Source organism: Bos indicus, chromosome 5, assembly GCF_029378745.1.
Source record: "Bos indicus isolate NIAB-ARS_2022 breed Sahiwal x Tharparkar chromosome 5, NIAB-ARS_B.indTharparkar_mat_pri_1.0, whole genome shotgun sequence".
Taxonomy (NCBI): domain Eukaryota; kingdom Metazoa; phylum Chordata; class Mammalia; order Artiodactyla; family Bovidae; genus Bos; species Bos indicus.
Genome location: NC_091764.1, coordinates 54,920,824 through 54,943,589, shown reverse-complemented (window position 1 = coordinate 54,943,589; position 22,766 = coordinate 54,920,824). Strand labels below are relative to the sequence as shown.

General features: G+C 40.0%; 1 long non-coding RNA gene across 1 annotated transcript in view; it reads right to left on the bottom strand.

Annotated features, from left to right (window-relative positions):
• The window catches only part of LOC139183133 (uncharacterized), a 35,098-nt gene extending 15,515 nt beyond the window's left edge, over positions 1 to 19,583 (bottom strand). The window contains exons 1-2 of the long non-coding RNA XR_011566617.1: positions 19,474 to 19,583; positions 9,933 to 10,029 (exon numbers count right to left, since the gene is read on the bottom strand). This is a non-coding gene — a long non-coding RNA (uncharacterized lncRNA). The remainder of the gene's footprint in view (positions 1 to 9,932; positions 10,030 to 19,473) is intronic.
• Between the last annotated feature and the right edge of the window lie 3,183 nt (positions 19,584 to 22,766).

The following is a 22,766-nucleotide window of genomic DNA, read 5'->3' as shown; positions in this document are numbered from 1 at the left end:
GTGTTCTTGCCTGGAGAATTCCAGGGACGGGCAGAGCCTGGTGGGCTGCCATCTATGGGGTCGCACAGAGTCGGACACGACTGAAGTGACTTAGCAGCAGCATACACCAAGACCAAATGAACTGGGAAATCCATAATCTGTATTTATCCCAAGTTATCCAGGTGACAATCAACGAAGTAGTTCATAGAATTCCAGATGACCTGTGTCTGGGGGCAGTTATTCTGGGAGCAGGACCTGGGAAGAGGGATGTGAAGAGAGGTGGGGGGCCAGACGGAAGCCTTCACCAGTTAACCTGCAAGAAGAGCTCAAAAGAAGGAATGTTCAGAGATCATGGGAGACTACAGAGCCCTGTAGTAGAAGGATGGGGCCACGTTTGAGTCAGGAGTCAAGGAAATAATTCATGAGGGAAGAATCAGAACCTAAGAGGATTCACAGATGGGGATTTAGCAACATAAGCAGGTGCCAGGACCGACAAGCAGAGGCGTGTTGCATGGCTGCCAGGAGCACAGACATACCACTGTTCCCACCTTCACCTGTCAGACGAGTCCTAGGGAAGAGCTCCCAAAAAGCAATCTAGTGCATCAATCATTATTTCTCCACATCAGAACTTTCTTTAGTATCTGGTACCTGAGTCAAATTTTCATGTGATAAAACATCATATATACTCAGATATAGTATCAATAAAAGATGGTGGTAAGGGGCCTTCAATGCACTGAGTTTTTTTTTCTATCTTGAGAATCCTGCAATAATAGCAATGTGAAGGCTTGATCTTATTTCAAGGGCAACTGAGGACTGCAGAATGAACAGCAGCATTGTTCTGAAGTCATAGCATGATCTTTCTACATGTAATGAAAGAAACTTGAAACACAGCTAGAAAAATAAAAGGCTTTGAAGATTTATTAACTCTTAGAAATGGTATTCTAAGCACTACATTTAGAAGTCTATTGTAGGGGGAGTTATTAAAATTGGGGAGGATTATGTATAAATTTTTTATTTTATTTTCATTTTACTTCCTTTAAAAGAACAAAGATTTATTTAGGTACCAACAGCCAAATAGCTTAGTTTTGAAAAGAGGGACCTGAGTCATATAAAATAATGGAAAGAATAATGCACAGGAAATCAAAAGAACTGAATGCTTTTATAAATAATAACAATAGTAGCAATAAAGCTACACTGAATTTAGTGATGTCTATGTACTAGCTACAGTGCCTAAGTGCTTTACATGCATCATCTTTTGTGATACTCATAATTACATAAGTTGGTATGATTAACATCTTCATTTTTAATTGTCGAGAGGTGGTAGGTAGTGTTGAGTGGCAGCGCAACTTGAATTTAAATGCACACCTCTACCAAGCACTTTCTGTCTCTACCAGTCACCAGCTATCTTATCTTGTACCACATGAAACACTCACTGAATCCTCATAAAGACACTAGGAGTCAAGTGCTATTATTATTTTATTCCCATTTGAATTCCTGTTTTACAGATGAGACCACTGAGGCATAGAAACTTGACTAACTTCCCCCAAAGTTATGCCATTAGTAAGTGGAGAAGCTATAACTGGAACCAGATAACTCTCATTCAGAGACTGATTCTCAGTCTAGTAACACATACAAAAGGAAGATGAAGAGGAGGAGGAGGAAGAGGAAGATGAGGAAGAAAGAGGGAAGGAAGGAAAAAAGAAAAAAGTATTTTCCAGTAGGATGCCACCAGTTTCTCTTCTCATTTCTATTCTATTCAATAATTTTTACTAATGTTGTGTTAAAATGTTGAGGTCACAGTTCTGTATAATTGTAGCAATTTCACTGGGTGAGAGATTTGGGATTCAAGTTAAATCTAAGGGGCAGGACAGATTAACTAGCAGAAAGATATATGAGTGAGATAAATACCAGATTTGACTCATGAATCAGGAAGCGCCGGGACTTGGTGAGATGGTGCCAAGAAAGAGAAGGGGGTCCTTTTGTACATGATGATAGGCGACTTTTAGGTGACAAGAAGCGCCATAAAAATGAGTCAATAGGGGCTAATAGCACTTTGCTCCCAACCTTTCTGTGACAACATAAACAAACTCTGCCAGCTTAGGGCAGTAACAGGAGCCCTCTGCTTGATGTGGCTGATCAGAAGAAATCAGGAGGGCTGCATTTTGTTCTAGGTGCCAAAGCTCAGTGGGGGCTTCCTAGTGGTAAAGAACGCATCCTCCCATGCAGGAGACGTAAGACAGACAGGTTCAAACCCTGGGTCCAGAAGCTCTCCTGGAGGAGAGCCTGGCAACCCACTCCAGTATTATTGCCTGGAGAATCCCATGGATAGAGAATCCTGGCAGGCTACACAGTCCATAGAGTTGGACACAACTGAAGCTACTGAAGCACACATGCATGAGACGGTATGGCAAGAAAGATGGCTGCCAGGAGCAGCAGATTCTTCCACCACTAGTCTCACTAGAACGGATAGAGAGATCTTTCCATTGTAAGCAGCAGCTGAGTCATGTGCTCATACTTAAACCAATCACTGTGTCCAGGGGAGATGGAGACCAGGATTGACTCAGAGGGGATCACATTCTTTAAAACAGAATTTTTTAAAAAATTTAGGAGTGAGGATAAATTGAATAAGAAAATCTCAAACTCAAAAGTCATAAAAAAGAGAAGATTGAAAACTCAAAATTCTTTACAGAGAAAAATACTATAAGCAAAACATCAAAAAGAAACTGGGATAAATATATATAAATTAAACTCCTTCAAATAATATTCTTAACACATTACAAATCATTTTGAGAAACAAAAATGACCAAATTTTAATATGTACAAAAAGAACAGGCTATTCATACAGATAATACAAATGCCAATCATAATGAAAAACACAGAAAGATCAATATAATTTTGTGATGATAAGTGCTGAAGAGAACTCTGTTATTGTTGGGGGAAGTGGACTTTGGTACAATTCTTTGGGAATAATTGAGCAATATCTCAACATTTAAAATGCACTTACTCTTTGATCTAGCAATACCATTTTAGGAATTTTAACTTGTATGTGTAGGTGTAAAAAGAAGGTGTTTGTAGCATAATTTGTTAGATCAAACATTTAGAGAAAATGTGAATACCCATTAACACGAACTAGAGAAAAGCAATTATGGTGCTTCTGAAACCAAGCAGGATCCTGCAGAGTCCTTCTGGGTACAAAACCCCTCCTTGATGCTTTCTTGTTTGTAGAAAAAAGGATTTAGTCTCCTAGGCCTTCCCTGAGTCCCAAAGAGCAGAATCAAGCAGTTAATAGCATAAGACATTCACAAGACTTTTAGTTCTTCCTGAAGGGATTTAGATAACCATCTGGTGCCCGTCTTTGAGTTGTTCTTACAGGACTTCCCATGTGGCTCAGTGGTAAAGAATCCTCCTGCCAATATAGGGGACAGAGACTCCATCCCTGGGTTGGGAAGATCCTCTAGAGAAGGAAACGGCAACCTACTCCAGTATTCTTTCCTGGGAAATCCCAGGAGTTGGACATGACCACATGACTAACAACAACAGGAACTAGGATCCCTCATGGGGTGGAAGATGGTGACTGCAGGCTGACCACAAGGATCTGGACCCCAGACTGGTTGGAACCAGAAGTTGATCTAGACTCCAGAAATATCACCCTCTTACCCATCAATCAACCAGAAGAAAGTCACATACCCTGTAGCCCTCATCCCAAATTTTGCCTTTAAAAACTCTTTCCTGAAAACCATCCTTGAGTTTGGGTCTTTTGAGCATAAGCCATCTGTTCTTTTTGCTTGAAACCCTGAAGTAAACCTTTGTCTGTTCCAAACCCTGATGTTTGTGTTTGTTTGGCCTCACTATGCCTCGAACATATGAACCTGGATTTGGCAACACTTCTGTATTATTCAGGGCTTCCCAGGTGGCTCAGTGATAAAGGATCTGCCTGCCAAGGCAGGAGCTGCAGGAGACCTGGTTTCGATCCCTGGATCTGAAAGATCCTCTGGAGGAGGAAATGGCAACCTGCTCCAGTATTTTTGCTTGAAACATTTCATTGATAGAGGAGCCTGGAAGGTTGCATTCTATGAAGTCACAAAGAGGTGGACACGACAGAGCATTCACGCACACTGTATTATGCGCTACTATCAATGAAGATATTTTTCTTTTAAGGGAATACAGCTGATCTTATAGTCTATTTTCTCAATGTACATGAAAATATTTAAATTTTTTTCTCAAGAGTTTTACAAATACAATTAATTTCAAGTGTCATTTGGCTACTTTCTTTGATATTTATAACAATGTTTTAAATTGATTATTGAAAATTTGGAGGTAGTATCTTCACATGTATTAACAAATAGTGATATCAAGATATGTCCTTTGCATACAGATGGCTAACAAACACATGAAAAAATGGTCAACATCATTCATTATCAGAGAAATGCAAATCAAAACCACAATGAGGTACCATCTCACGCTGGTCAGAATGGCTGCTATCAAAAAGTCTACAAAAAATAAATGCTGGAGAGGGTGTGGAGAAAAGGGAACCCTCTTACACTGTTGGTGGGAATGCAAACTAGTACAGCCACTATGGAGAACAGTGTGGAGATTCCTTAAAAAACTGGAAATAGAACTGCCTTATGACCCAGCAATCCCACTGCTGGGCATACACACTGAGGAAACCAGAACTGAAAGAGACACGTGTACCCCAATGTTCATCGCAGCACTGTTTATAATAGCCAGGACATGGAAGCAACCTAGATGTCCATCAGCAGATGAGTGGATAAGAAAGCTGTGGTACATATACACAATGGAGTATTATTCAGCCATTAAAAAGAATGCATTTGAATCAGTTCTAATGAGGTGGATGAAACTGGAGCCTATTATACAGAGTGAAGTAAGCCAGAAAGAAAAACACCAATACAGTATGCTGCTAAGTCGCTTCAGTCGTGTCCAACTCTGTGGGACCCCAGAGACAGCAGCCCACCAGGCTCTGCCGCCCCTGGGATTCTCCAGGGAAGAACACTGAAGTGGGTTGCCATTTCCTTCTCCAATGCATGAAAGTGAAATGTGAAAGTGAAGTCATTCAGTCGTGTCTGACTCTTAGCGACTCCATGGACTGCAGCCCACCAGACTTCTCCATCCATGGGATTTTCCAGGCAAGAGTACTGGAGTGGGGTGCCATTGCCTTCTCCGCCAATACAGTATACTAACGCATATATCGGAGAAGGCAATGGCACCCCACTCCAGTACTCTTGCCTGGAAAATCCCATGGACCGAGGAGCCTGGTAGGCTGCAGTTTGTGGGGTCGCTAAGTCGGACAAGACTGAGCGACTTCCCTTTCACTTTTCACTTTCATACATTGGAGAAGGAAATGGCAACCCACTCCAGTGTTCTTGCCTGGAGAATCCCAGGGACGGCAGAGCCTGATGGGCGGCCGTCTATGGGGTCGCACAGAGTTGGACAGGACTGAAGTGACTTAGCAGCAGCAGCAACACATATATATGGAATTTAGAAAGAAGGTAACGATAACCCTGTATGCGAGACAGCAAAAGAGACACAGATGTATAGAACAGTCTTTTGGACCCTGTGGGAGAAGGTGAGAGTGGGATGATCTGAGAGAATCGCATTGAAACATGTAAACTATCATATCTGAAAAAGATCACCAGTCCAGGTTTGATACATGAGACAGGGCGCTCAGGGCTGGTGCACTGGGATGACCCCGAAGGATGAGATAAGAAGGGAGGTGGGAGAGGGGCTCAGGATGGGCAAAACAGGTACACCCATGGCTGATTCATGTCAATGTATGGCAAAACAATATTGTAAAGTAATTAGCCTCCAAGTAAAATAAACAAATTAAAAAAAAAGATATGTCCTTTGAAGATATAGCAGAAAGAAAAGATTTGAGGCACAGAATTTTATCAGAAGTAAAATAAAAAATTCTTCTTTTTAAAATCTCATTGAAGCTGGTAGAAATATTTAGCTCCTTGGGCAGAAAGGAATTCATGGAACCATTCAATTCTAGCCTGCTCTATTCACTAGAGACTGTCATGTAAATGCCTGACAGAACTCGGAGTATGAGAAGTTACACAACATCAGTATTCATTAAGATGGGTCATTCAGTACAAAGTGAGCTCATTTTACCAATATAAATTTGCACGGATTGAATGAAGGGAAATCAAAGATGAAGGAAAATCCAAAGTGTGACCTTGAGTCATTGCCTGTGGGTATAGTCTTGTTTCATCAGTGTCAAGGAAAGAAGGGGTAACTTTTAAGCTATCTTGGAACATCAGAGCATGCAAATTACCTTCCAGTTCTCTCCTCCGAAGAGAAATCAAACTAATACATACCTGCCTATTTCATACAGAAGCATAATCTCTCACCTCACACTAATGACAGGGGGACCCAATGTGGGTTACAAAGTTTTGAGCTCAGAAAGCACGAAAAAGAGAACGACAAGCAAGAGTCAACCACCACACACATGACAGGATTGTGCTGATCGACTTGGACAGAATTTCTTTAGAATAAGTTACATACAGACGCTAAAGTGCCACAGATGTATCCAAAGGGAGGATAGCGGGTGGCATGTAAATAAAGTGGAGTGGTTTGTTCTCATTCTTGCCCCAACTAAGTACTTTCGCATTCCTGAATGCTGGGACTAATGGGTTAATAATAAAGTTTCCCCAGGGGGCAGGTAAGACTGGTAAGGAAAATTAAAATAGGTATCAGATTTTACATCTAGCATTTTCCTAGGTTATTCTCAAGTTAGCCTGTATCAGGGCTCCATGTAGATCTCTTGCATTCCTTCCATTTTCAATGTTATTTTCTTTTCCCCTCCCCCCGGTCCCTTTTTTCTTGTCTTCTCCTCTTCTTTTCCCTCCATCCCTCTCTCTCCCTTTCTCTCCATTCCTTTCACTTTTTGCTTTTTTCTCTGTCTTTAAAATACTCCTTGGTAATTCCCTGGTTGTCCAGTGCTTAAGACTCCGCTGTAGGGGGCACAGGTTCGATCCCTGGTTGCAGGGCTAAGATCCTATATGACTCCCAAAGGACCCTCCTAAAAAATACTCCTTCTTTTCCAATAGCCAGTATCTGTCTTTTTTTTTTTTTTTGTAGCCCATCTTCAGGCTATCATAGGACACTGTCTGTATACCCTGAGAGATACAAGTACCTAGCAAGTTCCATGTGCCTCTAGGTGGCCTAATTCATTGGGTATAACAATGAATACAAGGTATGAAAATCCACCTTCCTTGTTACTTTTCAGGATAATTTTGAGGCATAGCTCACGCTCCACAGGTCTCCTGCAGCAGCCCTGACTAAGGCAGTCTGAGATGGCACCTTCCTGCCTTCTCTTCATTTTTTTTTTTCTATTCCCTTCCATAGTTTTCCCAGGCACTTCCTTAGTCACTTGACCACACTTTTTTGTCTTGGGGCTGCTTCTCTTAGAACACAGTTTCTTCTGTCACAAAAGTTAAGTTGACAAAGAGATAATGAAATGTGACTTTTAAGATCTTTAAAAGAAATTCCACTTAAATTTGTTTTCCAGTCTTCAAAAATTCCTTTGCCAAATGACTTACCTAGTTGAGAAATAGAGAGCCATCATCACAGCTATGTGCACATATGCTAAGTCTTTTCAGTCATGCCACCTGTGCAACACTATGGACTATAGCCTGCCAGGCTCCTCTGTCCATGGGATTCTCCAGGCAAGGATACTGAAGTGAGTTGTCACACCCTCCTCCAGGAGATCTTCCTGACCCAGGGATAGAACTCGAATCTTTCCTGCATTGGTAGGCAAGTTCTTAAACACTACTGCCACCTGGGAAGCCTTATCATAGCTACAGGTAACACCTAAAATAATTACCTGTGACAGGTAATAATTAGAATCTGATGAGGATGAAGCTTAATGAAGGAAATGCTTGTATTACTCCAACCCTGACATTAAGTTAGCAGAAATCCAGTTTTCCATATTGCATTTTTCCCATTCACTTAGTTTTTACACACACACAGTAGGATTTTGTTTGTGATTTCCTCATGAACTCAGTTTATTTTGTTGAGGTTACTAACCATTAATTCCAGTCTTTACTTTATAGACTTTGGTACCATCCAGGAGTGAGCAAAATTACTAACATGAGGTAAGATCTCTACACATTTACAAAAGACTTAGGAATAGTTAGTATACTTCATTCTAAAAGAGAGGAAATAAACTTTCCAACTGAAGGTGGTGAAACCAAGAACTTTCTACATGGGCAATCCACGCAGTTCTGCTTAACTAAGATGTCTTTTTACATAAAAGTATGTGCAACTTTGGGTTTCCCAAGTGGTGCAGTGGTAAAGAATCCGCCTGCCAATGCAGGAGCCACAGGAGATGCAGGTTTGATCTCTGGGTGGGGAAGATCCCCTGGAGAAAAAAATGGCAACCCATTGCAGTATTCTTGCCTGGAAAATTCCATGGACATAGGAGCCTTGTGAACTACAGTCCACTGGGTTGCAAACAGTCAGACACCCCTGAGCGACTGAGCATGCACACACGTGTGCGTCTTTACAAAAAAGGGCAATATCTAGCCCTGACAACTACAGCATATGCTTTTCCAGAGGGCCAGATTTTATAATTGTATGCCAGGAGCATTAGATTAATCAATTAATTCTTTCTGTACCCTCCCAATAAAGGTATTCTGTCACAACAGGGTGTCTTACTCAGAAGTGAAGTGAAGTGAAAGTCGCTCAGTTGTGTCTGACTTTTTATGATCCCATGAACTATACAGTCCATGGGATTCCCTAGGCCAGAATGCTGGAGTGGATAGCATTTCCCTTCTCCAGGGGATCTTCCCAAGCCAGGTATTGAACCCAGGTCTCCTGCGTTGTAGGCGGATATTTTTACAGCTGAGCCACAAAGGAAGCCCAGGGCATTTAATTACTCTGATAATTGAAAGATTATCTAGTTCCCTCGAAGGATCCTTTCCAAATAGGGACTTGTGTGACTGTGTTTCCATTCAAGTATGAACAGAGAAAGCCTCCATGCTCAGAAGAAAGTGGCCACTGGGAAATGATGTATCCAGGCTGAGAGTTGAAATACCAGGGAAAATGTATCCACTTTTCTGAACTTCCTTGCCATTTTATAATTTCTTCATATCCTTTGGTCTGGAATGATCTCTTTCTCACCTAGCAAACTATCAGGATCCAATCCTGGAAGTCCCAGTCCCAGTGTCTTTTCCTCTGTGATGCTTTCTTTTACTCCTCTTAACAGAGGTAGGTTTTCTGACTTCTGGTCCTGTTTTTATATTATATAGCAATTACTATTATGTAATTTAATATCCCAGATTTCAGCACAATGATGGATATATTGAATGTACTCAGGACACATTTATTAAAGATTGAATTGATGAATGAGGAGGTGAATAATTACAAATGAGCAGATAATTAAGTCATTAATTAGGTGATGGAAAATAAAAGATAAAAATCAAGTGCATGGGCAGAAAATGTGTACTCTAAGACATTAGATGTCTTTCAGTCTGGAGTCTTTTAGAGACAGTTCTGTAGAGGAGATTAGATTTGAATTGGACCTTAAATGATGTTAGTCTAGGGATCAATACTATTATTCATAAAAATGCTTTCAGAAGCATAGAAAGTGCTGTAAGTTGCAAAAACTGCATTAGTACTTATTATAGTACATTGAGTGTACTGATCTATTTGTAACTGATACTCTAGAGAATATTTACAATTTAAGAAAAAGAAAAAGAAAGCCTTAAAACAGTTGAAGTAAAGCATCTTTGTAATAATAATAAACTTACATACTAATAGATATTTTCAGAAGTGAAAAAGAAGCCCTAAAACTTTTTTTTTTTAATTTTAGTTTTTGACAAGGTAATTATTTGATTTTGCAATTTTTATCTGTAGTAATATTTGCATTATAGTCCATTCAGGGACTGAAATTAACTTTAAGCTATATGGTTGGAATCTAAAAAATATAATACCTTCATATACCACATGGTCCTCTTCCATCATTTTTTCCAGTTTCTTCATTTGCAAAATGCATTCATAACTCTTCGTTTCTAAAAATCAGAATTATACCTGAGAGGAAAGAAAGACACATCACTTGCACTAGTGCCGATATATTCTAATTATTATTTCTAAGCACATACTTAGAAAAATGCCAGAAACAGACACAGAATCAGACATAAAGGCTAGGTTCAGATTAGAGCAATTGTCCAGTTACTTTCATATTTATCTAGAGGACTGGCTCCCAAATCTCAAAGCTGTCAGATTTAACTAACAGCCATTTTATTAACATTTTCACAAACATTCATCTGCCTGTATGATAGAGCTGCTGTGTGGCTTGCTTGGAGTAAGCTGATCTGAGGAAGCGGAGTTGACGTGGTATGAATGGCAGCCTCTTCCCAGTCAGTCTTTAAGTGTAATGACTAAATTTCAGAACACTGTTTGCCTGACCTCAGCTAGGTAGTTCATCATATGATTTCCATGACTGATGCAAGCAGTCCAGAAGGACAGCTTCTAACACATTGAAATAATTTTGCTAGTGATAATTTTGTAGTGAGCCTTAGGACAGAACTGACTACCCCATTAAGTGGGCAGAAACTGGGTTGGCTGATCCAATCTCTAATTTTGGGCTTCATGTTTGAAATGCCATTCAGAAAGGACACCTTGCATTTTACTATGTCATCTAAAATTTAGTAGACATGTCAAGGGGGAATTGAGGGACCTTTGAAAAACTGGAACTTTTACCTTAAATGTACTCTGCTACAGAAGTGGATTTGTTTCTCAAAGCAAAGCAGTCAATCATTTTGGCTTCAGTATGGCAGAGGGAGACATTAAGAGGATTGTTTTTGAACACTGCCAATCAATTATCTGAGTCATGGCTTTTTTAAAAAAGGTATGAATTGTTACTCATTTACTGTGTTCTAAGTGCCATATTAAGTGCTTTACATAGATTATCTCATTTAATCATTTCTATAACGTTATGAGGCAGATCCAAATAGAATCTCCATTTTATAGGTGAGTAAATTCAGGCTTAAGTAACCAGTCCAAGGCCACACAGCTGGTAAGTGGGGATACAAGCCCAGGAAGTTTGGCTCTAGAATTTGTGCTTATTTATACCGTATATTTATTTATTTTTAGGAATGTTATCAAAATTAACTACTGTAATGGTGCAGTTGAACTGTCAGAATAATGGCTTAGAATAAAGTATGAGTGGGTCATTTTGGGGCACTTATCACATTGGAACCACTGGCATTCAAAGATCTGTTCCTACCTATATAGTTTAGCAACTGCAACTAATTCATCTCAACAGAACTGAGTTTACTACCCAGAAGGACCATTTAATCGTTTTCAGTGGGTGGTTATTTCTTTCCAGTGGCAAGAATGATCAGAGGTTAATAGCGTGGGTATTAGGATCAATCAATCTTGAACTTAAATTAAGATCCACTACTTACTAGTTGTATGCTGCTGCTGCTAAGTCGCTTCATTCCTGTCCGACTCTGTGCGACCCCATAGACGGCAGCCCACCAGGCTCCCCCGTCCCTGGGATTCTCCAGGCAAGAACACTGGAGTGGGTTGCCATTTCCTTCTCCAATGCATGAAAAGGGAAAAGTGAAAGGGAAGTCACTCAGTCGTGTCCGACTCTTAGCAACCCCATGGACTGCAGCCTACCAGGCTGCTCCGTCCATGGAATTTTCCAGGCAAGAGTACTGGAGTGGGGTGCCATTGCCTTCTCCTATAAATTTACATAATTCCATAAGTCTTGGTTTCCCCACCTATTCAATATGAAATGAAGATAATTGTCCCATTCCATGAAATTGTCATGACAATTTATATAAAGTGCATTTTATGCAAGTAGAGTCAGTCAATAAGCAGTAGATATTAATGAAGTTCATGTGAGCATGATCTGTTTCCGTTGTCCTAGTATCTAGAAAATCATATGAATAATTAGTAGGTAGTCGGATGAACATCAAATATGATAAAAGAAAGTTGCTAATTATTTTTGATTTTTCTATTATTATAGACTATTTTAATCAAACTTGAAAAATATTTGCCCATTACTGTGTTTACTATAACAGGCACTGAAATACTCATGTCTGTCAGAGTATGCTGTTACTGCTACTGCTAAGTCGCTTCAGTTGTGTCTGAATCTGTGCAATCCCATAGATGGAAGCCAATCAGGCTCCCCCATCCCTGGGATTCTCCAGGCAAGAGTACTGGAGTGGGTTGCCATTTCCTTCTCCAATGCATGAAATGAAAAGTGAAAGTGAAGTCGCTCAGCCGTGTCCGACTCTTAGCAACCCCATGGACTGCAGCCGCCCATGGGATTTTCCAGGCAAGAGTACTGGAGTGGGGTGCCATTGCCTTCTCCCTGTCAGAGTATACTCTCTTTTAAACAGAACTGGATAAACCCAAATACATCCCTAAGCTTTAATTCTACTTTTACACAATTTCTGTTGAAACAAACTTACTCATGAAAGGAATACTATGTTTCCTCAATTCTTGCTGCTGCTGCTGCTAAGTCACTTCAGTTGTGTCCGACTCTGTGTGACCCCATAGAGGGCAGCCCACAAGGCTCCTCTGTCCCTGGGATTCTCCAGGCAAGAATACTGGAGTGGGTTGCCAGTTCCTTCTCCTCAATTCTTAGATGCTATCTATAGTAAAACAATACCATAGATTATATAATAGTTTTAAGAGAAAAAAAAAAAGGCTTCCCAAGTGGTGCTAGTGGTAAAGAACCCGCCTGCCACTGTAGGAGACATAAGAAACTCCATTCTGTCTCTGGGTTGGGAAGATCCCCTGTAGGTGAGCATGGCAACCCTTCCCAGTATTCTTGCCTGGAGAATCCCATGGATAGAGGAGCCTGGCTGGGCTACAGTCCACAGGATCACACAGAGTCAAACACGACTGAGTGACTGAGCATGCATGCATGTTTATGATCCCCACCTTGTTAGTACTTTTGGGATTTACAGTATAATCTCAAGCCATATTTAGAGCATATAAGGATTTATGATATATTTTCACTTTGGTTTAACTCACAGTTTGCTTTCTTTTTCTTCATTTAACTGTCCTTAAAGTTCAACAGAAGGCTTCCCAATGGCTCAGCAGTAAAGAATATGCCTGCCAATGCAGGAGATGCCAGTTTGATTCCTGGGTGGGGAAGATCCCCTGGAGAAGGAAATGGCAACCCACTCTAGTATTCTTGCCTGGGAAATCCCATGCACAGAAGAGCCTGGATGGGCTACAGTCCATGGGGTCTCAAAGAGCTGGACATGACTTAGTGACTAAACAGCAGCAACAGAAGTTAAACAGCTCCTTCTGGAAGTCAGCCAAAAACTTCTGGCAAAAAAGTATTTGATCCTTTGGTGATGTTTAGTGGCTAAGTCATGTCTGACTCTTTAATGACACCATGGACTGTAGCCCAACCAGACTCCTCTGTCCTTGGGATTCCCCAAGCAAGAATACTGGAGTGGGTTACTATTTCCTTGTTCAGGGGATCTTCCTGATGCAGGGATCGAATTGGTGTCTCCTGCATGGGCAGGTGGGTTCTTTACCACTGAGCCACTGGGGAACCCATTTGATCTTTTAGGTTGTGTAGTTTGTTACATAAAGTCTCCTAGATTTGGAAATCCTATGATCCAGTCAAGGGGTTGGCAAGCTACAATTCACAGGCCAAACCTAACCCACCTAATGGTCTTGTAAATAAAGTTTTATTGGAACATAACCATGTCCATTATTTTTTATATTGCCATGGATACTTCTACATTTGTTGTTATTGTTGTTGAGTTGTGTCTGACTCTTTGCAACCCCTTTGACTGCATCACACCAGGCTTCCCTTCCTTCACCATTTCTAGGAGTTTGTTCAAACTCATGTCCATTGAGTCTGTGATGCCATCCAACCATCTTATCCCCTGTCATCCCCTTCTCCTGCCTTCAAGCTTTCCCAGCATTAGGATCAGAAGTGAGTAGTTAAAATACTAGGCATTGTTTGAGGCAAAATCAAGCTTACTGGAGTAACACAAGAACATAAACCTGAAAATAAACTATTTTTCATATGGGAAAGTCCCTAGCTTCATTCCACTTTCTTGTTACATTATTATACATCTCTATTAAAATGTAAGCTCCATGAGCACTGGACTTCCTTTTTTTACTGTTTTATCCTCTGTGCCTGGAATAGTAGATACTATTCCAGTAGATACTATACTCAGTAAACAAGTGCAGAATAAATGAATGAATATGTCATTGACTTTGGAAACTGTGGGGAAAGGGACAAGGCAAAGACATTATCTCTGATGAAACTCCCTTTGACTATTTTCATATATCGACAACTGAAATTTACCAAATAAATAACAAGAGTGAAGAGTTGAGGAAGTCATACATTGAGGTTCCCACAGTGTCAACTTTTTATTGTAATCCTTGGTTTAAGACCACTTGCTCAGTTTTTTCTGCTTGTATTATTCAAGGACACTTTATTGCAAATGAAAATAGAAAAAAAAAAAAAAACTGCAAAGAGGAATTTGCTAGTAGCATTTGAACAAGGATTACTCACTTCTGTTTCTTTCTGAATATTGGTGTCGTTATCTTCTAGTGTGGACTGGCCTCTTCTTAGGTTAGAGGACAAAGTTGCCAGGAATCTCAGATTCACATCTCAGTCCTCCACAGCCAGAGAACATGTTTCTCTCAGTCCATAGGAGAGACGTTCATCTAATCCAGCCTCCCCTTATCATCACTGGAATTACCATTTCCTTTACTTCATTTCTCACATGGATTCTATCTGTGGCCTTCCTCATCCATTCCCTGCTCCCCTTTCAATTCATTTCCCCAAGCTTACAAGGTCACTATTTTGCTTAAAATCTGCAAGGACTCTTCTCATTCCTTTCATACCAGCACCCAAGCTACTTTCATAGCACACGCAGCCCTCTTTAATTTCATCCAACTTGGTTATCCAAGTTCATTTTTCAAAATCTCCACCTTATTGCCCTCACTAAACCCTGAACTCTAGCCATACTGAGTTATTTACTTGAAATTCCCCACTAATGGCCCTATCTGGAATGGCTTTCCCACCTTCGCTTGATTCATTGACAGTTCATTTCAGTTGCTCAGTCATGTCTGACTTTTTGTGACCCCATGGACTGCAGCACGCCAGGCTTCCCTGCCCATCACCAACTTCCGGAGCTTGCTCGAACTCATATCCATCAAGTTGGTAATGCCATCCAATCATCTCATCCTCTGTCATCCCTTTTTCCTCCCTTCAACTTTCCCCAGTATCAGGTATCTGTTCCCACAGAATTTTGTTTCAGTCTATCATACCAATTAGAGTATTTTTATTATCTGGACTCAATTGTCTCACAGATGAGACTGTGAACTTGAGGGCAAGAAGTGTGTTTTCTATTTTACCAGTACCTAGCATATATTCTTATCAAGATTTATTGGGCAGGCAAATAATTGCAAGCGTGAATGACTTAGCAGAGTTACATTAACAAATGAAAGAGAATTTTATCTCATAGACTATAAATATCAGCATTTCCCATGATTAGACAGATGTGGATATATTCGTATGTCTCAGAAGTCTCATTTAAAACAAAAAAGTATGAGAAACAGTTGGGTATGGGCATTAAATGCAATCTGTATGGGCATTGAAACCTGACCAACTAGGTTGAGAGGGCTTCTCTGGTGGCTCAGATGGTAAAGAATCTGCCTGAAAGGCAGGAGACCTGAGTTCAATTCCTACATCAGGAAGATCCCCTGGAGAAGAAATGACAACCCACTCCAATATTCTTTCCTGGAGAATTCTATGGATAGAGAAGCCTGGCAGGCTACAGTCCACGGGCTCCCAAAGAGTCAGACACAACTGAGCAACTAACACACACACACCCCTAGGTTAAGAACTCACCACTTTTGCCTACTGCTGCTGCTCAGTCACTTCAACTGTGTTCGATTCCTTGTGACCCCATCGACTGTAGCTCACCAGGATCCTCTGGCCATGGGAGTTTCCAGGCAAGAATACTGGATTGGGTTGCCATGCCCTCCTCCAGGAGATCTTCCTGACCCAGGGATTGAACACATATCTCTTATGTCTCCTGCATTGGCAGGTAGGTTCTTTACCACTAGTTCCACTTGGGAAGCTCTTCTGACTACTACTTACATGATTTGGGACAGCTTACTTACCTCTCTGTGCCTTAGTTTCCTCATTTATTCAATATTTTGTTAATAGTAGTAGCTAGTTTATAGGGTTGTGTGTGCATTAAACCAGATAGATTGTGCAAGGAACTTAAAGTGTTGTGTGTTACATAGTAAGTTGCTGAATAAATGTGAACTTTAATAATATTGTTTGTTATTGTCTAACTAAATTTTATGCCATGGCCAGAGTCTATGCTAGTAAGAACTATCTTCTATAGATATAGACATGTTCAAATTTGAATTTTAAAAAGTCAAACAAATAAACAAATGAACAAAACTTCACAGAATTACTACCTCAAAGTTATGTGACATATATGTTGATGTGGCAGAAGAAAATTAATTTTTAGATTGGCACAAAATTCAATTAACCTAACCATCCTAGTTAGTATGCAGATCGCCTCCAACTGGCAAAATGTATTACTGCAGCAATTTTGAGTGGGGTTATTGCTTTTTTAGTTATAGTTTTAAAGTGAGTTTAAAATATATCAAAATTTATACCAAAAGTTTGCAGAATGTTCCAGAATGTTTGAATAAGTTGGGGATTTTAAAGATCCTGGTTGAAAATATTGGTCTAGATGAGCATTATCTTTCAATCAAATGCTTTTGTTTAACCTCTTAGTATTGTGTGTATGTGTATGTATGTGCTTGTGTGCATTTTGTATGTACATTTAGTCATAATTATCCACTGGTAACACTCTCTGGCTTTTAGTGCTCTTTAGTGGCATCATATTCAAACTGTAGGAGCAGGTATAGAGGAGAAAATATTACCTTTAATGTACTGAAGACAGAATAAAGAAGTTTTGAAATTAGTGATTTAATACACTAGGTCTAGTAAAATTCTTTGCACACCTGGTGATGGAACTGGAGTGGGTTGCCATGACCTCCTCCAAGGAATCTTCCATAACAGGGATTGAACTGGCGTCTCTTATGTCTCCTACATTGCAGGCGGATTCTTTACCCACTGATCCACCTGGGAAAGCCAGTATTCTTGTCTGGAGAATCCCATGGACAAAGGAGCCTGAAAAGCTACAGTCCAGAGGGTTGCAAAGAGTTGGACATGACTCAAGTGACCAAGCATGCACATAAAATCAAAATGGGACTTTTCACATTAATGAAACTGAGTTTATAAAAATCATGTAAAATCCTGCCTATAAACCATATTATAAAGTCCTCTAACCCAGTCATTTGTTAAGAAAAGTGTAGATATTTGCTTCTGGGTAAGTGATTAAGAAATCTACTTAAAGTGTTGTCAATAAGGAGTTAAATTTGAAGCTGTTTTGTTTTAAATGAATGAAGCTGATTATTAACTTTAGAGCTTTGTCTTCACTTTGCATTGTAGCACGTGCATTAGAAAACAAACATAACCCTGGTGGTTAAGGATATAGGTATTTATATTTTCAAAGGAAAAGAAAATGCTTTTTAAAATCAGATATATACACACAAACATTATATAAATAAAATGCTTACTGACTATGTGAAAAGATTGAGCACTTATTTAATAAGTCTGAAAATGCACAATGGGTGATATAAAATGCATATAAAATTAAACCAAGCAGGTACATTAATCACTGCCACCAGGACAAATGAATTCAAGCAGCAAACATTTATTTAAATGACCTGCGGCAGGATGGAGGAGAATAGCAGAAGATAAAAAGCATTAGGAAAAGTTTATAGGTTTTTCACTCACCAAATACCTTAGGGGTTAGGGGAAATATAGTGGGAAATGAGCAGACCTATTTGGCCTTCTTTCTGACAGAGATGGAGAAAAGGGGTTAGAAGGGTGGCCATCTTCTTAATGACCTAATTGTAAATCCATTTGTTTTAGAAGGCTAATCTGTTTTTATTGTGTCAGTATAGATGACTTGGATAATTGCTGGCCCCGTGGCTCCGAAGTGATCAGATGGCACATTATAAATTGGAAGGTAGCCAGGTCTTGCCCAATATAGAGTTGGTTAAAACCCTTGATGACATAAGTGTCTGATAAATAAAATATACCTTGTCAGTGAAAGCTTAGCTTGATAATTAGATTGGAGAGCAGGTTGTTTCATGTTTGAAATCTTCCAAGCTGTGAAATACTCGGAGTTGAATCCAACTCAAGAACAAATTCTAGTAAGTTTGGGTAAAGTCTATTTTTTTCACTTTCAAGAATTACCTCTTAAACTGGCTTAATAAAGAAGCCTGTCATCCGTCTGTTATCTTAGAATTATCTGAAAAATGTGGCTTTGATAAATTAAGTGTAAATGAGACATAAATGCATCATAAATTGTGGGATTAGTTTTCTCATGAAAGATATAGAGATTCCAGAGTTGAAGATGAAAAAAACATTTTTTTTTGGCAATCACAGTTCTTGCATTGGGGTTTCTATAATACCTTTATGATGGTCTGTTTCCCTCTCACCCTTTCTTCTCATGGGATTTGTGTACCTAAGAAGTGTTAGGGGCCTCTTGTAGGGCTGTGGAATGACACTGACCCTATTTAAATCAGCATTAAAAGGGGAACAAGAGAGCAGCTTTCACCTTCTTTAAAATAGTACGTGAAATTCTCATACATTAATCCTCCACCCATTTTACACTGTCCCTTAGTGGGGTGATTAGGAGAGAAAAAAGAAAACAACCCTAAAAGTAATCTACAAATTTTATCAATACAAATGGTGCTCTTCATAACCAGAAGCATATAGCCTCAGCAACCGACCATGTCTTTAGGGAGTTCACCTCCATGCAGTAGTCTTCAAACCCCTCCCCCTCCAACTCACAATTCAACATCACAAAACCCTCACATAGTTGATTCACCAATATATTTATGGGTGTCTGGGTGAAGTTAGAAGCAGCAGTATGCACATTTCTGAAAAGCACTGTTCACCTAGGCTCTCATTTGTGTCACACTGATTCCACACCAAGGACTATTTGTCTCACCAGGATCTGAGAGAGAAGATAAAAGAATCTATAACAGATCCCTGCTCTGTCCTGCCACTTGGTCCTCAGATTCATGAAGAGCACTTGTGCCTTACTAAATGCCTCTGCATCACTATTGCCCATCGGAAATGCCACTTTGCTAATGTCTTAATCCACTTCCACAACTTTCCTTCTCAATAGATCAACTCCTCCTACTTACCTATTCCTATCTTCTCACTATTCCCTTTCCTTCCCTCACTTTTTTTGCCTATCTCCTTACATCATTTGTTCCATCATTGTTACCTTCCTTCTCTCCATTTTTAGTGACACATATCGATGGGAGGAACTTTATGACTATTACTTTGGGAAGAGGCTTTTGGAGAAAAAGACCAAGTATATCTTCTTAATGAACTTGAAGGTTTCCCGTCACAGTCCCCATGGCCCTTACCTGATCATAAGGAGCCAAATGGGCACTTGTAGCTCTAATATTGGACTCTCGTGGTCTCAGAAGATCTCATCAACCCAACCCACTCTAACCATCTCTTCTCTCAGATGAAGGAAACACAATAAAGTCTAACCATCTCTGTTACCATGGAAACAGAAGTTTGCTCCCCTGTCCAAGAGTAACAGAATGAAAAGAGATAATGCCATTGACATAAGAATGGATTGTCATTGGCAAGAAAATAAGTAGCAAAAGAAGTGATTTTCAGGGAAGCCGTATTTTGACAAATCCAAGGGAGAATCCCTGAGACATGAAAGGTCAGGTGAGTGGTCTGAGAGCTACGACCTGACATAACTTCAATTGCAGAAGCAATGACTAACCTTTGTAACCTGGTTATATTCACTCTTCTCATTAGGACAAAACCCTGAGGGAAACTGTACAGTCCTACTTACATGGTGGTTTCATATTTAGGTGGACTTCCTGAATTCTGGTGCTTCTTGTCTGCCAGTAGATATTCCCAAACAGGCAGGAGCTTCCTATAGGGAGAGAACAAGATTGGTGGTCAATCTTGACTTCTCTTCTGACCTCCTGTACCTTCCATCAGTCAACAGATCTTTTAAATTCTACTTCTGCCAGCCCCTCCCAATCCAGCCTAATGCAATATCTTTCTGCCTCGTCCCTGTGACTCTGTTGACTGCACACCACTCCCAGATTGTCTTTCTTTAATTTGTGGGTCATATCTGTCCATTATGTGCCTGACCAGACAACTTGGTCATTTTACATTTTCTGCCTTGATTTCTACTTCTTCAGTATTTAGACACTCTGCTCTGAAAATTTTTGAATTTTTCTATCTTTGAACATCCTTATATAATATGAGACTGTGGGACACTTGAAAGCACAAAACATATTTTACCCATTTACCCAATGTTTTTCAGCATTACCTTTACATCTCTAACAGCAGTTCTTGGCAAATGTGTTGTAATATTTGTTTAAGATATATAGAAAACCTCTGTTTATTTGATGAAGGAATTAAAGTTGTGGGAAATGGATTATCCCACTCTTCCCTAACCTGCATAAACCAGTGGAATAAAGCGTTCCTAACACTTAAATAAAGAAAAGAGGATGGGAAAAGGAGAAAAAAATGAACCTCCCAGCTAGTGGATCTCTCCCACCTCTGGATGCCAAACTTGATGCTTTCAAGATTAAAGCATTTACCTTTGGCAGTAAAATGGTTGGCATGGAAAAGAATTAATGACTTCTCCAGACAATGACTTGAATACTGCTGGGTATAGCTCATTTGAAGAAGAAATTCAGAAGGACCACATTGAATCTCAGGGCATTTACTGAAAAAATTAGATGTATACCACCGCAATTCCATTCCTTGTCTTGAAACTGAGCAGGATTCTGCAGGGCCTTCCTAGGGACAGGGCCACCTCTCCCTGTGTCCTCTGCCTCTTGTTTGCAAAAAAAACTTTGGCCTCCTGGGCCTTTCCCAAGTTCCAAAGGATAAATTTAACCAGAGAAGTGAGAAAATGCAGAAACAAAGAAAAGCAGTCAAGAAAGACACAATGCTGATAACCTAGTCATAAAACAAAGTCAGAGCCTTCTAATTCCTCCTCAAGGACTGTAGATAGTATCCTGAGACATATCCTTGGGTTGTTTGGCAGAGATTAAACCCCTTACCAGGTGGAGGAAGTTAACTGCATGCTGATCACCAGAATGTAGACCCCAGACTGGTTGGAACCAGAAGGTTGATGATTGAGTTTCTTGAAACATCACCCGGTCACCTCACCATCAACCAATTAGAGAAGAGCAAGAGCTGATCACGTACCTCACAACCCTCTTTCTCCTTTACACTGTCTTAAAAAACCCTTTCCTGCAAGTCATTGGAGAATTCGGGTCTTTTAAGCATGAGCTTCCTCTTCTCCTTGCTTTGACTTGCAATAGATACTTACTTTGCTTCACCTCAACCTGATGTTAGTAGACTGGCTTTCCTCCATGTCAGGTGAGTAGACCCAAGTTCAGTTTGGAAACAGTATGTGGATTTTCCCTGTTATTTTTTCTTCCCCTTCCCCTGCTTCTGGCTAAACTATAGATTTCAATATTTGAACCTGGATCTGAAGTCTGATTGACTTAGTTATCATTCTATTGAGCATTTTATCTGTTTACTGTGATAGACTGTATAAATATTTGGTGCCTCCCCAGGCAAAAGGATGATACTGGGTTGGCCAAGAAATTCATCCGGATTTTTCTGTAAGATGTTATGGAAAAACCCAGGTGAATTTTTGGCCAACCCAATACATCCCCATTCTGTTGCGCTTGGGCAGTGATCTAACTTGTTTTAGCCAATGAAAAGAGAGCTGCAGTGAGATGCATCACCTCCTGGCAGAAGCTTTGAGAGTCAGCATGTTTGTCCATTATATCCTCTTTTCCCTGATCTTTAATCAGGGAAGCCTGTGTCAAGATGAAGCCTTCATCAGCCCCAATCCCTGAGTAACTACCACAAAGGGCCCTTTTGGTCAAATATAATTCACATAAAGCATGAACAAAAATAAACTTGTTTTTAAACCACAAAGATTTTGGAGTTGTTTGTTAGTGCAGAATAATAGCCTATTCTGCTTGATATAATTATGTAACAAAGATGATTAATAACAAAATCTGAAATATTTGTGTTCTAGTCTCAATGATAAGTATGAAATTTTACCTAATCTGATACATTTGAACTATAAAAACATATTCCATATGATATATACTTCTACTAAGGTAAAATAGTCATTAACCATATTCTTTAAGAGATTCCCACAGACAAGCTTCTTTCTACTCTTTCCTTTTTAAGGTGAGATACTTCTGAGCAAGGGCTTCCATGATGGCTCAGCAGTAAAGAATCTGCCTGAAATGCAGGAGACACAGGAGACTTTGGTTTGGTCCCCGGGTTCCGAAGATCCCCTGGAGAAGGAAATGGCAACCTACTTCAGAATTCTTGCCTGGAAGTCCCATGGAGAAAGGAGCCTGGCAGGCTATAGTCCATGGAGTCTCAAGGAGTTGGACACGACTGAGTGACTGAGCACACACACATGCACACACATACTTCTAAGAAAAACTGTAACTCCACAATGTTCCTTCACTGGTTTTCCTTGATAAATGAGTCCATATCATATTACATCGCTGTTCTCCCAATGCAACCCCTGACACACAATAGAAAATTAATAAATGTACATTCAGTTAATTATTCTAGCAATGATGTAATATTTGTCCATGCTGCTGTTGCTTCTGCTCAGTCACTTCAGTCATGTCCGACT